Consider the following 15,473-nt stretch of genomic DNA (forward strand, 5'->3'; position numbering starts at 1 on the left):
CAAGGGATAAAAATTAAGAAATGCATGTGTCCCTAACAATGGAGTTCAAGACATTCATTCCTTTCTTTAAAATGACTAGTGCCTACTGTTTTCCTTATTAAAAGGAAATTCATCTGTCTTGATCAGCCAGACCACTTTGAATGAGAACCTCATGCCTTTATTTTTGAGAAGTACCTAATTATTAAATAATCAGTGTTTGATTCAGGGTAACTTGTAACTGAGCTTCCGATGAACTGCAGAACTGTGGTGACACTACCGTTATTTATTTCTGCTGCTGCTGCTGCTGCTGCTGCTGCTGGTGTTACTGCTTGGCAGACCGAAACGTACCCTCACCCATCTGAAGCAGGTTCGCAGCATCTATAGTCACCATTTGCTTGTGACTAGTTTTCGCTGCCATTTGCTGTTGCTGCCAGAGTAAGTTTTAAGCCACACTTTCACGCATCAGCATTCACTGGTATGTTGATTCGGTAAGTTTTCTTTTGGGTATCATGGTGGGGACAGGAACAGTGTTAACTAGGGGTAGATTACTTTTTAAACATTTCATTGAGCTCAGTGTTAGGGTTTTATATGACCATAAGCCACTGGTGTTTCATTTAATTGCTGGAATGATACAAAAAATTCAGTAAAAAACACAGCAACTGTAAAAATAGAAATACTAATTAATTTTATAAATAAAACCATTAGGGTTAAAAAAACCATTATATACTTGTGAATTATTTCAGACGTAATTTTGTAGACACACACACACACACACACACACACACACACACACTGACCTGATTCCCCCTTGAACACATGCCTTAGGAGCAGTCATCAGAACTGGTTCCAGAGTTATATTTTTCCCATCCCTGTGTCCACCACACTTTGTATGGCCCAGAATCAGGCAGTGAGAAAACCTGATTGGACCTCCAGGAAGTGCTCTGATGGTAATCGGCCTCGTGTGCAAGACAGGAAAACTGATAGTCCGAAACTGCACTTTAAACTAAGACAGACTGTCAGTCTTCAGGAAAGGTGGGGATGGCCTGTTGATGTAACCAGATGCTCACCCTGGGATGAAGCTGTCAGGCACATGCTTGTAGTGTAAGCAGCAGGCAAACTGTGCTTTATCTGACAGACAGTGTGTAAATCTGTCCATGCAAAAATCCAAATGTTTAGTTTGCTTCCAGTCACTGTAATAATCTGCTTATTTTCGTCTGCTAGAGCAATGACATCACTTCGCAGAAGGTGCCGCAGACTTAAGGCCCAGATAAGACTGCCTTAGTGCCAGTCATTCGTTTCTTGATTGGCAAGAGGATACATTGGAATTTACTAGAGGTTTGCTTTCAGCCACACGGATAGACAGCATGTTCTGGGCAGGAATAACTTTACTTAGCTTGGTTATTTTTACATCGTGGGAAAGCGGATAGAATGCATCATGCCCAATTACGGCTTCTGGGAGTGCGTAGCCCGCCGTGCCGGTAGCTGTTGAGCAGGGGTGTCCAAGGGGGTCTGCTTTGGTTTGTTAAGATGCCTGTACTTATATGTGTGCATTTATTTTATTGACTTTTATATGTGTTACATCAACACCTAGTTTTTCGTTTTAAAAATACCTTTTATTATTTCATTATTTGCTGACTGCGAATAGCAGTGACTTTATGAGTGTCAATATTTAAGACTCTGTACATTAAATCTTACTCTTGAGGAGAAATTGAAGCTTTTTATCTGAGTTTATGACTTTAAACTCAGAGTTAAAAATGAATTTAGTGTTTTCATATGTTTGTTCAGTGAGAATAGAGCATCTTTCCGTGACTGAAAGATCTGTATTATAGTAAGTCTCCATTGTAATATCCACTCATCAGGTAAACAGTGTCACTTTAGAAGTTTTCTTTAAGGTTTCTGTCAGATTATTTAGATTGATTAAATTTTCGTTCAGATCTTCAGATTGGTTTTACCAAATGAATGATTCCTTGCTAACTGCAAATGATGGGAGTCAGTAGTGATTGTTTTCAACAAAGAGGGGACCTCGGCCATGGACCATGGTCGTCTATGACCAGGAGGTTTGCAGGACACATCTTTGAACTCTGGCCAGGGAAGCGAGCGGCAGTCAGGTTGAGCCGGTGTAGCAGAGGCAGCTGGCGGGCTCCCAGGGAGGTGCTCTTGCCCAGGGACAGGTGGCACACGTGTCTGAGAGTGGCCAAAGGTTTTTCTAAGAATTTTAACAGCAAGGGAAAAGAGAAATAAAAGTATACAAAAGCACGCGCACCTGGCCCACTGACAGCAGTCCTGTGGGGTGAGGGTGTGATCGCGTCCCATCCTGTGCTCTGTGAAGGTGTGGTACCTGTGTTTGGATTGCCCTGGTACCAGAGTACAGAGTACATTTACACAGCCCTTTATCATAACTTCACGTAATTAAGTCAGATTTTCAGTGGTTTTATTAATTGTTACATTGCCCACATTTTTAGATCAACTTATTTAGAAGCATACCCTGAAGTCTGGTCATTGAATTCTACCATAATTCTGCCTCTTCACCTCTTTTCCTCTGTTACCAACTCTGTCCGTCAAGTTGAGCCCTGGTTGGACCGACGCACGTGCAGGTGAAAGCTGGAGTCCGTCAGGGGGCTTGCTCGCTTGCTGGTGGTTGAAGTGCGCTAATGCTTTCGCTTTCGTTGTCCCCAGAGGACAGTCTTCACCTGGGCTTTATTCCCAGGACATTTCCTCCACCTCCCGCTTCCGAGCGACTCGGCATGTGTTCCTCAGTGCTCTGCTGCGTATTATCTTTGAAAAGTAGTAGATGCTGGCAACCGATACAAACTTCTCTATTATGAAAATTGTTGGCGATGTTTGGAAATGTGCAGCACGGCCCCTGGACATTCCCTGAGGCGGTTTGTAGAAGTGAGGACGAGTGTCTCTTCTGCCTCTCAGCACCTCTCCTTTAGTTCTTAGCTGTTAGGTAAGTTTCTGTGCATCTCCTCATGTAAATTCCAGGGGAAGGCTTCTTCTGCATCTTCTGGGTCTGTATGGAAGTCTCCTTTTATTCGTCTTTTATTGCTGTTTCTTCCTAGCCTCTGGGTTTTAGTCGCGAAGTTCAGTCATTGTTGGAGCACCGGCTCCCTGTAGGCGTCAGAGCGGCTTACCTTCGGGCGCGCTCTCTGGTCCTTCCCAATGCGACTATCCTACTCCCCCCACCTGCGCTTCCTGTCCTGTGTAATAATAAGCTTAACTCATTATTATAAAGGATGGTTTATTAGACTGTTACTTTCTGTGTTTTATTTTACTGTCTCAGACAAATGAGGGCTAGAGCTCTCAAGCCTTGGTCTCCTGCAAGTCAGGTCTTTTTGTGCCAGTGGAGGATTAACTAGCGTTTGGACTGAACCCCCCAACCCCCCACGCTGATAGAAAGACAGGGCCTTCAGATACGGCAAGAGAGAATTTCTTGTCAACTGTGATGGTTGGTTGACCCCAGCCAGACATATTTGATTGAGTCTTTTCCTCAGAGCCCTTCTTTCCTGTGCTGGAGAGGACAGCCTTCAGTCATGTCACTTCAGAAATGTGGGTCTTTGGGAACACATCCTCAGGACTGGACTAGGTGGAAATTTAGTTGAAATTAGAAATGTAGGGTTTTATTGTTGCAACGTACTCTGGAGGTATTTTATTCCAACTCCATTGCACCTGACATAGGTTGAAATTCGGGCTAAAAGAACAACCCAGGCACTCGTGTCTCAGCTAAGCTGGTGTCGAGGCGGCTGCGTGTGCTCAGCACGCATGAGGTCCTGGGTTCAGTCCCCAGTCCCTCCGTCAAGCGTGGAACACCTGGAACCATCTCTCCCAGAACCGTCATCACGTGCTTTCTCGCGGCAAACAGAAGATTCTTTCATCGTAATGAACAGTGTCTGCGGTTAGCTGTCAGCTTTGTGGCCTTCACTGCGTAGGCTCAGCAAATCATTTATACAAACGTGGATGTCACCAGAGGAGGGCACGTAGGTCATCGGGGCTCCCAAGGGCGGGGGTGGGGGGTGCTGGCGCAGGTGGCGGCCGAGAATCACGAGACCATCTAGAGACTTGTGTTCCCAAGTCAGGGAGGCGTTTGCCCTCGGCTGCTGGTGTCTCAGGCTGCCGGGTGGAGGTCAGGCCATGCTCTTGTGCTCAGTCTGACATTCATCGAAGATGCCTGTGTGCCAGGCTTGGCAGGATGCAGACGTGGCCACATCACAGAACGGGGTGCCGCCGTCCCTCCTGCTGGGCGCCCTCGACTCTTTCCGGTGCCTTCGCTCAAAGGCTGCTGTCCCCCGGCTCTGCGGGGGCAGCTGGCCCCGCCTGACACTCACCAAACTTCGTGGCTGCTCCCACTTGGCCGAAAGCCTCCTTGTTACTGCCTTAGGTGAAATAATTTCTTGGACTTTAATTCATTTCCATGTATTTCAGTTTGAAAAATCTTAATAAAAAGATAGTAGTGATATAAAGAGTTGAGTGGTTTTGTTTTCTTTGTATCATAAAGTCTAAACTAGCAAGCTCTTTGACTTTCATTTTTATTCCTTCTTAGCCCATAATTGAAAAGTCTTTTTTGTTGTTAACCTCACTTTGATAGCGTCAGTTAATTCTGTATTTTAGCTTCCCTAGCGCTATAGTTATGCCAAGTGTAAACATTTTATCACCTACACCCTTCCAGTTGTTTTTGCTTGTGCACTTAATTATATTAGAAAGGAATTTGCTTTAATATTTTGAATGCTGGAAGGTATACAATAAGTGATAATGTTATTCCACATAGTCTTTTGTTTGAGGTGGATAAGATTTGAAAAACTAGTATAAATGATCTATAGGCAGTGTTTTTAGATGCCTATCTGAATTTATCTTTTCAAAATAATTTAGAATGTATGAGTAGATGAAATCCACAAATCTATTTTGTGAAAATAAGAATTCCATAGCTGTACACGTACAACATTTTAAGTAAATAACACCCTTTTGTACTGAAAGGAGGCTGAATTAATTGCTTTCCGCTGTGTTCAGAAGGCGCTTTCCATCCAGATACACCTGAGAGATGTATGACTCTGTGGGTCAGCTCGAGCTTCACTGCAGGCTACTTCATACCCACTGCGCAGGGGTGTGTGTGAGAAACAGGGACGGGACCACTAGTATCTAATTACCTACTTACTCTCAGTTGGATCACAGTGACTTTAAAACCCTTGGATACTTGTTTTCTATGTTAATCTAATTTTAGTACTTTCCCTTGAACTTACGATTTGGAAAGGAGTAGATCAAGTCCCGTACGACATGATCTTCCTGTGTACCTGCATGTCAGAATATTATGATTTAAAGCAAGCTGTGATCCACATCGGGCCCCACAGGGGCCACAGCGAACCCATCTTCTGAACCCGCATTGTGCCGCGGTGACGCTCCAATGCACAGATGCCCTGGGACGTTTACTCGGCGAGTCTACTGTAACTGCCGCTCCTCGGCCTGAGGTCTCAGAAAGGGTCAATTTTGTACTGAACTCTGAGATTACTGGGCCATACATCTCAACCCTTCTAGCTAATCTTACCTTGAGCTCAAATGGTTCCCTAGATCATCCTGACACGCTAGAAGGCCGAGATGATGACAAAGGCCAAGACAATGAAATACCTAAGTTTGGAAAGGCTGCCTTTCCCAGCTCCAGCAAATCACACAGTCACCGTCACGTTGGACAGTCCTTTCTGAATCTGGCAAATATACTCAAATGTCCAGAAATCCTGTTTCCATAATAGATACATAAGGACCTACATGGTAAAGTGCAAACAGACCATACTTGTTAGTACAGAAAATGCACGGGTCTCTGGAACACGTTGCGGTATTAAAAGAATATTTTTAGGAAAAAATACCTGATTTTTATACATTTATTGAAGGCGATTTTAAGCTTGTTTGGTAGGAAGAAATATTATTTTGTTCATTTCCATTGAATCTGCCGTGTACTTGAGTCCTGTGAAGTTACCTTTTGGATAAGTAGTGAAGGTCCACTGTCCCTTAACAAATGCATAAGTTTAGAGAATTAAATACTCTGCTGTCTGCTGCTGGGCCTGACAGGGCTGTGTTATTGACAGGTTTAAATCTGCTGTGTTAGGGGCGTAACTCAGGCGCTACCTGTGAGCAGCCTTGTTGTCTTCAGCTTATTAATGTTGTTGAGAAAAAGCTATTCTGTTTACAACACCCTGAGAGGTCTTCATGGGAGGGTTGGAGCTGTAAGGGATCCGAGGATGAAACTACGGCTCCCTTACTCTTGCTGTTTTAACAGTGCTGGGCTAATAGATAATTCTTATGATTTACTATTTACAGAACGCCAGCGATCTACACTGTAATGTAAAATGAAGAGATGTCTCGTGCTCGGTATTTTTAGAAATATTGACGTGAATACAGGCCAGGAATAAAAATTACATAGTCCTACTGAGGCTCAGAGAGGCTGCCCAAGGCCAGACACTTATTAACTTTTCTTCCCCCGGCAGCATGAATATCTGACCCCAAGTATTATTTCCGAGTCTGCGGCGTGCAAGGAACTGAGCAGCGTTGTTCATAGGAAGCTGTCAGCTCTACTAGCAGAGGGGATTGGAATCATCGTGTTTGCACAGATGCGTGATGTTCTTCCACAATGTACATTTGTCCTAGTAACATTTCACACAACCATGTCAATGAAACAATTTTTGGCATAATATTGTAACACTACAGTATAAAGACATTATTATGACTTTTATAAATTCTGTACAAGTCATAGTTTCTTGATGAGTGGTTCAGTGACAAGTTGTCTGAATCAGGAAAGAACTTCTGGCCCATGCTCAGCTTCTATTAATATATCAGTTGTGTTTAATATTAACATATTAAAATTTAAAAGAAAATTGATTTTGTAGTTGATTTTTTTAAATTAGTGCTTTTCTCCTTTCTGTAAGCCTATTTTTTGGTCTTATTTGTAAAATCTATCTTACTTATATTTGTAAATCAATTCATTCTAATATTGTAAGTGGCAAGAGTGTCACCTGAAAACTTGGTAAAGCCTTTTCCCATTGACATGCAGATGATGTAGTTTGGGGTTCTCTGAGCTAAGACTTCTGCAGCATCCACAGGCACGTAGCTTGAAACACAGCCGTCCTTGTCAGCACCTGCATGCTGTTTATAAGATGGTGTATCATTTGGCCCAGTACGTAAACGGGTTTATCATAAATCTCAGGTTTGCACAGTGTTATGGTAGGTTTCTCCCCAGGCGTGTACCCGTTTTTGGCTTGTATTCAAGTGTACCATATCCTTCGTGAAGGATAAAGCCACACTAAGCTCCTTAGAAAATTATAATCAAACAGTTGTGAAAAACAAGCAATGACAGAGACATAGGAAGGAGGAAAAGGAAAAACAAAGAACAGAAAAACAAACATATCAAAGTCAAATTTCTGTTGTCTTGTTAGCAGGATTTCTCTCTCATTTTAGCCCAAGTTATTTAGATCTCTTTAATCTGACTCAGTTTAAGTGATGCAACTTGTTTTGTCCCTTCTGTGCTCCCCACCCCCGCCCCAGTTGGGATGATGGGCCCGGGGCTGGCACACCCCACCTCACCCAGCCCTGCCTGCGTCTCCTGCCGCTTGTCACTCCTGCCGCCTCTGCTATGGGAAGTCCGCTCTGTCCTCTCACACCCACCGAAGCCCCACCTCCTGCATAAAACCTTTTCCAGCTGCTTCAATCTACATTCACCGATGCTTTTTCTAAACATCTTTTCAAAAAGCTATTTTAAAAAGTCCAGCAAAATGTGGTGCGCTTTTGTTCCAGTTATTTCACCAACATTAGTGTCGACCATTGAGTCCTAGGCTCCTTTTGGGGAGATGTATATATCTTTCGTTCATTTACAGGTTTCTGCATAGCACAGGGCATTGCTGGACACACAGTAGGTTCGAATATATACTTTTCTTTAATTGGTCAATTGATAGAGAAGTAGCTGAGCTGTTATAATTTGAAGACTGTTAGGCTTGTGTTATAAATGTCCAAAGACTGAACATTAGTCGAGACATCTGGGATGAAGGTGTAAATGGGGTTTGAAGTGCATTTTGTCATTTTAGCCCAAATTATTTATATCAGTAAAAGCAATGATTTAAAAGAAATTCTCTTTATATGGTCTTTAAACAGTAATATTAGTCCTCTATTTGTAACTGCTATTTTAACCTTCCCTGCGTAAATCCAGTGTTTTCTTACCTAACCTGAAGCGATAAAATTTCATTTAGTCCAGACTAGAGGACTGTGGCAATTTAATATATGTCTTGTTCTCCGGGACTTGACTTCTATGGTTAGTTAAAATTGTTTCAACTTTGCAAGCCCTCCAGCTCTGCCATCCACTTGAAAGGGAGTGGTTTGAAGAGGACGGGCCAGTCTGCACTGGAATGGGTCTCATATGCAGGATAATTCCTTCCACCTGTCCTTCTCATGCTGGGGGTTTTGAAGCCCTGCAGGAAACACGAACTATTTCAGGACTAAACCAATGTCTCAAACCCTGCAAAGGGGGCTGAGTGGACCTTTGTGGCAGTGTTTGATTCAGAATCATTTAGCCTGTACAGATCAGGGTGCTTTTAGGGGTACGGGTTGAGGGGTGCAACCTCACCTAAGCCAGGGATTGGCAGACCACCGCCTGCAGGCCAGGATGGGCCCACTGCCGGCTTTCGTAAATAAAGTTTTATTGGAACACAGCCACACTCACTTGTTTATGGATTGTCCATGGCTACTTTTGTGCTACAGAGGCCGAGTTGGAAAGTTACATCAAAGACTTGCTGGCCCACCAAGTAGAAAATATTTATTGACCTTTACACAGAGCCGTTCCTGTCCCCTGTTGTGGTGGGGAGTGTGGGATACGGCTCGTGCAGTGGAACTGGGGCCGTTCCAGCTGAATTCAGTAGGATGGTTTGGGGTAGGCCAGAGTTTATGGTCTCTTTGACAAAGAAAAATTTCATGGGAATGAGATTTTGAAGGATGATTTCAATCTGGAGGGCATGGCCCTTGTAATCCTTGAATGTTTTTCTTTAGAATGAGTCATTCTCTTGGTTCTCAGTAGACTGAGGCAACCTGGGATTAATATTCTGCCCGATGCTCCTCCCAAAAGTAATTTTGACACAAAGCTTTTCAACTTTTGGAAAGAACTGAAAGGGCCAGAAAATGTATTTCACAGCTTTTAGAACCAGAATGATATCTTAACAGGTTTTAAGATGATAGTCGTTGGTGAGAGTGAGGTTAAATTTCTTTCCCAGCTAGTTAACAAGGATCTAGCCTGTTAACCAGGCTAATTATCACCCGTTCAGGGCAAAAACACACTCAAGGCTCTCGGCTTAAGCACAGGCTCCCTTGTGTGCTGTATAAATGCCCTCTCGGCGGTTTCCGACTTTCCTCTCTGAGCCACGCTTGGGCCTAAAGAGTTGAATTTAGTAAATGAAGCCTTTCTAATCTCAGGTCTTTGTGGCCTCTTGATATAAATCATGCTCATGTTTTATATATAATCAGAAACAGGTCACTCTCAGCATCTAGCCTAATTAAGTAATCTGGAGAAGAGTATTACCCTGGACTATTTTTGGTTTCAGGATGCAACTTCATTGAGTCAAAGCTTTACACACACACACACACACACGTGTGTGTGTGTTCAGAAGGAAGTGGCTAGAGGGACCCTGAGTGTCTTCGTGTCTTCCGGGTTATTAGCTGTCAGTGTACCTTTTCGATTTTCAATTTAAAGAAAACAGAGATTCTTACTTTTCCATGCAGTTTAAAGTTGTGTATTTTATTTAAAAATAGATAATAGTTCTTTGGAACCTCATAGAAATAAGATGAGCAGAACTGCTGTGGAGTAATATTGGGGTAATTAATGTGGATTTAGTGCCTGTCTTGTGTGAGTAGGTAGTTTAAGTGCTGTGTATTTTCCCTCCACGTTCCCTAGGTCAGAAACAGTATGGGTGTCTCAGGGTGCTGGTGCGTATACGTGTTGGATTTGTTACTGTGGCAGAATTTCTTGAACGTCTCCATTTTGCTTTGTTATCTTTCGGGTACCTTTTAGCAGAAGATGCTCATGTGAACTCACTGATCACTGAAGTCGCTCTGCAGTGGCTGTCTGTACTTGCCTTTTTATGTGCTGCTTTGTTCAGGAAGGTGATTGTTTTTCAGTTTTATGTGTAGCTCAGCAGAAATTTGTATGGTAACCCTACTGGGCTAAAACCTCATCATATTCTGTTTTGATTTCATCTCTTAGTGTATTATTACATAATTATTAAATTATAGTAATTTTAAAATGAGGCTGTTATTCCAAAGAAACTGCATGTGTATTGGTAGTATTTGAGTGACTTAGAAATTGTTGAAACAAATTCATTAGTATATTGGACTGTTTTGCTAGGAATCATACAAACCTTGGATTGTTTTCACACACTTCTGTGTTCTATGTTTATTCTTAAAGACAAGCGATACCTGTCAGTTAAGTTTTTGCAACATCAGTTTAATGTTACAGTAATCGTTTCGAATCAGTCAACACCTTTTTTTCACAGTTTTGAAAGATAATAACTGCGTGATTATTTAATATTTTAACAAAATTTAGCTTACTGTTTTATTACATTTTCATCTGTAGCAGATCTTGCTCCTTGCTGTGTTTTTTATAGATACGAATTTGTATGACTTATTAATTTGACAAGACATTGGAGAAGATGAGAGATTGTTGGATTGCTTAATTAAAATATTCATTTTGAGTTGTGAAAATTTCATAACTAGTGAAAGCACTTTGGAAGATGTTAACCTGTGGCCATATTTACTTTGTATTCCTTTAAAAAAAAAAACAAAATTGTACAACTGTAGTTAACTCTGCCCCTGTATGCACACCCTAACCTGTTTCTCAGAAACAAGCAGTTGTCATAAACTGGGATGTCATGTGTGTTTTTGCATGTGGAGCTCATATGTTTATATTTAGTATTTCCCCTGAATTGAAAAATTGTATATAAACGGTACAATTCTCTACCTAGCCTGTTTTGTTTTAATGCAGTGACATTTTTTAGGTTGTTTAACCCCGGCTGATAAATGTAGCTCTTGTTGATTCATTTTTAACATCATTATGATGTTCATTATTTTAAATTCAGTATTTTTCTACCCCTAGCTGATGGATATTCAAGATTGTTTACATTTTAATGGAGATACATTTCCCCCCCCACAGGCCTGTGCTTGTGCCTGAGTTTCTCAGTCACGTATCCCCAGGCTGCGGTATCCGGGAGAAAGACGAGGTTAGGACATCTGCCGCTCTAAGAAGCATCACCAAGGCAGTTACGTTCCAAATTATCCTGAATTGGAGAGATTAGAAAAGAACATAAAAATATACTAGTGACACTTCCTACTATATTCAAAAATTATAAAGCAATAAAGCACCAAAGTATCAAAATACTTTTATCTTCATATGTAAGTGGGATATGTGCAGATTTCTTATTAACTTGCCAATAAACTGAATGAATAACCCACCTAACAAGATTTAAAAACCTTAAAATAACATTTAAAAATACATTTTGAAGAGGAGTATAAAACCTCTTGTTTGGATGTTTACCTTCCGTAGTAATGTAGAAAGATAAAGTTAAGGGCACAACTCAGAATAGAATTTACCTGCTTTGACATAACTTGCCTGCCCTGTAAGCATTCACAAACAGACAGTTGCTCTAACAGTTTCTCTAAGGCAGAAGTGTGTGTTAAGATGGTGCCATTAATCATATAAAAATAATTCAAACACCTGCTAATTCTTCAGTTTAACTTTGTACGTACATAACACCTAGCAACACCCCCATGAGAAGTTCTAGTTTTTATTACATGTGTAGCAATGAAGATATTTAGTATTCTCTATTCAGAATTTTAGGTCTAGAGAGTTGGGTTTCAGTTGTGGCTCCATTATTACAAATCATGTCCTGAGTGATTTCAGAGAAGGTCTCCTACCGGATTTAACAGAGAGAACACAGGCTCGGGGCCGTTGCCAGTGTGAGGGGTGAAGGAGGACACTGCACATGTAACAGGACGTAAAGGAACCTGCTGTCATATCACGAGTACTAGAAAAATGCTTAGAATGTAAGCTAGAAGCCCTGTTTAATTTAGGAATACTTATAAATCCATGCTCTCAGATGAACTCTTAACTAACTTTTATATGACAGTTACCCACAGGAAGAAGGGTTTATTCCACAAAGTTTTTAGCATGATAGACATCTCAACCCCTGGAAACCAGGAACTCGGTAACGCCAGCACCTGTTAGGAACTGCTTAAAGGTGTTACATGTAACATTCCGCGTTTAAGATCATTCCCCTCAAAATGTTCAAATCATTGCTGCGTTGTCTTCTAATTCCTGCTTTGCTGTTGAGAAGTCAGGGTTCGTTTTGATTTATTTTGCTTTTGTGTTTTTTTCCTTCCTTTTGAAACCCTTTAATATCACTTTATATCCAGTAGAAACATCTAGTGAAGCCGGAGGAAAGGGAAGGTAACAAACTGGCCTTTTTCATTGCAAGTCTCGTAGTACTATTTGGTGTTTTGAACTTTTTATTACCCGTTATAACGCACTAGATTATGTAAGGCTGGAAATGTTGTCACCAGGCCAACTGAGAGCCATCGTAGCTGTCTGCCTTTTAGCTTGTCCGCGTCACATGGTTGTCACTCACCATTGCACATCCTTCTAGCTGACCAGCTGTTTAACTCCCTTCACGGTGACTAGCAAGTTTTTGCCAAACAGACGTCTTTTTACTATATCGTAAGCTCGGTTAAGCAGGAAGTTTCTGATGGAAGCCCACCACGCGGGGATAGAAAAGCACTGATAATAATCAGCCCAGCCTAGTGGTGGCCCCAGGGCTTCCCCTGGTATCTAGGGAACTGGGTGGCCCTGCCCAGTTGAGGGGGGCCGGCTGTGAGACCACAGGTGACGCGGCCTGTTGGGGCCCTGAGCTCCCAGCTCCGTGACTGTCCCCGCACTGCTTCTCGCCCATTTCCCCTGCTGGCCTGTGTCTCCACTTGCCACCCATCTTCTGAATCTAAACGCCACCTCTGGGAAGCCATCCTTAATCTGCCCTGCCCCAGTAATTCCTTCTTCTTTAAAATTTATGTTGGCATTTTACATTTTTCTCCTGACATTGAGGTTATTTTTGTGGAGGGGTTCTCTCACTTAGTAGACCGTGATTTCCTCGAGAGCCAAATCTGACTCTTTCCTCTCTGTTTCTGCCTTCTGGAACAGTGCTTGTGGTGTAGGGGGTGTCCAAGCCTTTCCAAAGCACACCCAGAACACACCATGGTGCCTTCCCTTCTTGGGTCCACGTGGCAGAGCAGAAGTGCACGTTTGAGCTCAGGTTCTGTCCTGGAGGCACCTCCAGATGGGCTTCCTGACGGCCCAGGGAGAGCGAATCCCCCAGTGGACGCCGTCCCTACGTGTCGCAGGAAGGCAGACATTTTGCAACGTTTGAGACTCCAAGTTGCATGGTCCCCTTTGATGAGCAGGTCTTAGTCTTATAAGGACACTTTACATTGGTAACATTTCAGGTTCTTTTCAAAGTACCAGTGCGTGACCTTCTTTTCATAAGGCACGTTGTCAAACACGTGAGGTTTTCTGAAAGTCAAGCGGTGGCCTTAGTTCTTTGTTATCTGGCTTTTGTCATTTCATGACAGGCTCTAAGCTCTAGTTTAACATTTTTATTGTGTATGAATAATAGAGTACATATATTGAGGTTTCATAGATGTAATTTTGTTAAATGTACATCATGGTAGATTCTAAAATGAGGGATTTATTTTGTCATTCATAAAGTTGTAATGCAGTCTGGAGAGACTATTTGTTAAAAGATATCATCTACTTAACCTCCTTATTTATTTCTTGTAGGAGAAGGTTAGATCCACAATAAATACATGAAGAAATAAGTAGATAGGGGAATTTATCTTGGAAATAAGATCCCTGTCACGGTTTTGAAATGTTAAATGCATGAAGACCCGTCAAAGAGATATACGGACATGATATTTTTTTACAGTGCATTTTGAAGTATTTAGTTCTATTTGTCATTCTCTAGAACCAGTAAGCAATGATCAAATGATACGTTAATTTCAAAGACAGTCTGTGCTAATGGCTGTAAATAGAATTTCCCTACACATATATTATATAGATATATTAATTGGCAATTTTAATATTAATGAAGCACTTAAGATATTTTATGTGACGTTTCTTAAATATTTAGCAGTTCTTACTTCTGTTGCACTTAAGATCTAATGTAAAAATACACTACATATAACAAATGAAGAGGGGTTCTTATGAAAGATAACTTCGTATTTCGATTCGTAAGAATTTGTGAAACACCGATTAATTTGTTAAAGTAATCCACGTTTGTCTCAACACGAGGAGATTAATTAACTGGAGCTTGGAGTTCTTCTACCCTTACAGGAGTAAGGAAATTTCTAAAATCATAGTTAAAGTGTTTATGGAACGAGTATACATCTCCTTGTTTACATCTCCTTGTTTATATCATAATTTGAAACACAGGTTATAATCTTATTTTTAAAGTTATATTTACTTGCTAAAAGTATAAACCAGTTTACGATGGTCAAATCAAGCCACCATAGTCTGTCTTTTCTGTCTCATTGTGCTTATCAACTTATTAAAATATTTTAATTTTGAATATTAGGTTTTAATTTGGTTTTATTTGACTGTTCGTTATCCCAAATTAATTAGCTGGACACTGCTGAGTTAGTCACCAGGATCGCTTTAAACTCAGTGATACCAGAAATGAGAAGTAAATCTCGGTGTTGAGTCCATGAATGCAAGTGAAAACGAGCAGAAGAGCAACCAGAGAAAGTAGTGAAGGGTTTTGCTTCTGGTTCATTTTACCTCTGTTACTAAAGGTGTTAAAAAGATCTTTAACTGGGAACCGTGGGGCTGAAGTATTTTCTAGCGTTTGAGTACTGATCTGTTATTTTCAGTTTTCATTCCATCCAGGAGATAATTGAGGTTCATTGTTCCCAGAGGCACAGTTTATTCAAAGTTACATTTACACTCTTCATCCCCACTGAAGGGAACTTCCGCACCCTTGTGTGCCGCCGCAGGACAGCGGGGTCAGAGCAGCCTCGGGGGCGGGCCGCGCGGCGCAGGCAGGAGCGTGCGTCCCGGCCGGGCCGGGGCTCTGGCCGCAGCCCGCGGAGAGCGGGGCTGTCTGAGCGGTTTAGTACGGATGGCTTTTCATTTAGCCTTTGCTCTGACAGCCCTGCCCGGGATAAGTGGTGCAGGCCTGTGCAGGTGAAATCTATTCTCACATTTGCCTCAGGGGTGACTGGGCTGTAACAGAATTTTTCAAACCCGTTGGGCCCAACCGCAAAGCAGAGAATAAATGGCTGGAGTGCCAGGCCTGGACAGAAAAATCAATGCCTGGTTATACAGACATGACAGACCGGGCCGCGGGCCTCCTCCCCGCTCCGGGCGCGCGGCCCGCTTGGGGGGAGGGGGGGGAGGGCGGCCGCGGCCTAACGCCTGCCTCGCTTTCTCTCTCCTC

The 15,473-nt window shown here is 42.1% G+C and overlaps 1 protein-coding gene across 3 annotated transcripts in view; it reads left to right on the forward strand.

Annotated features, from left to right (window-relative positions):
- The window catches only part of ZNF407 (zinc finger protein 407), a 365,189-nt gene that overhangs the window by 198,916 nt on the left and 150,800 nt on the right, over positions 1-15,473 (forward strand). The window contains exon 5 of one of the 3 annotated variants that reach the window (XM_074355230.1): positions 1-15,465. This exon is cut by the window's left edge and continues 3,669 nt beyond it. The exons of the other annotated variants lie outside the window; for them this stretch is intronic. The gene's annotated coding sequence lies outside the window, so the exon portion shown is untranslated. Of the gene's footprint in view, positions 15,466-15,473 lie in introns of those variants that run through there. 3 annotated transcript variants of the gene reach the window in all.

The sequence above is a fragment of the Camelus bactrianus genome, chromosome 30 (assembly GCF_048773025.1).
Source record: "Camelus bactrianus isolate YW-2024 breed Bactrian camel chromosome 30, ASM4877302v1, whole genome shotgun sequence".
In the NCBI taxonomy this organism is placed as follows: Eukaryota; Metazoa; Chordata; class Mammalia; order Artiodactyla; family Camelidae; genus Camelus; species Camelus bactrianus.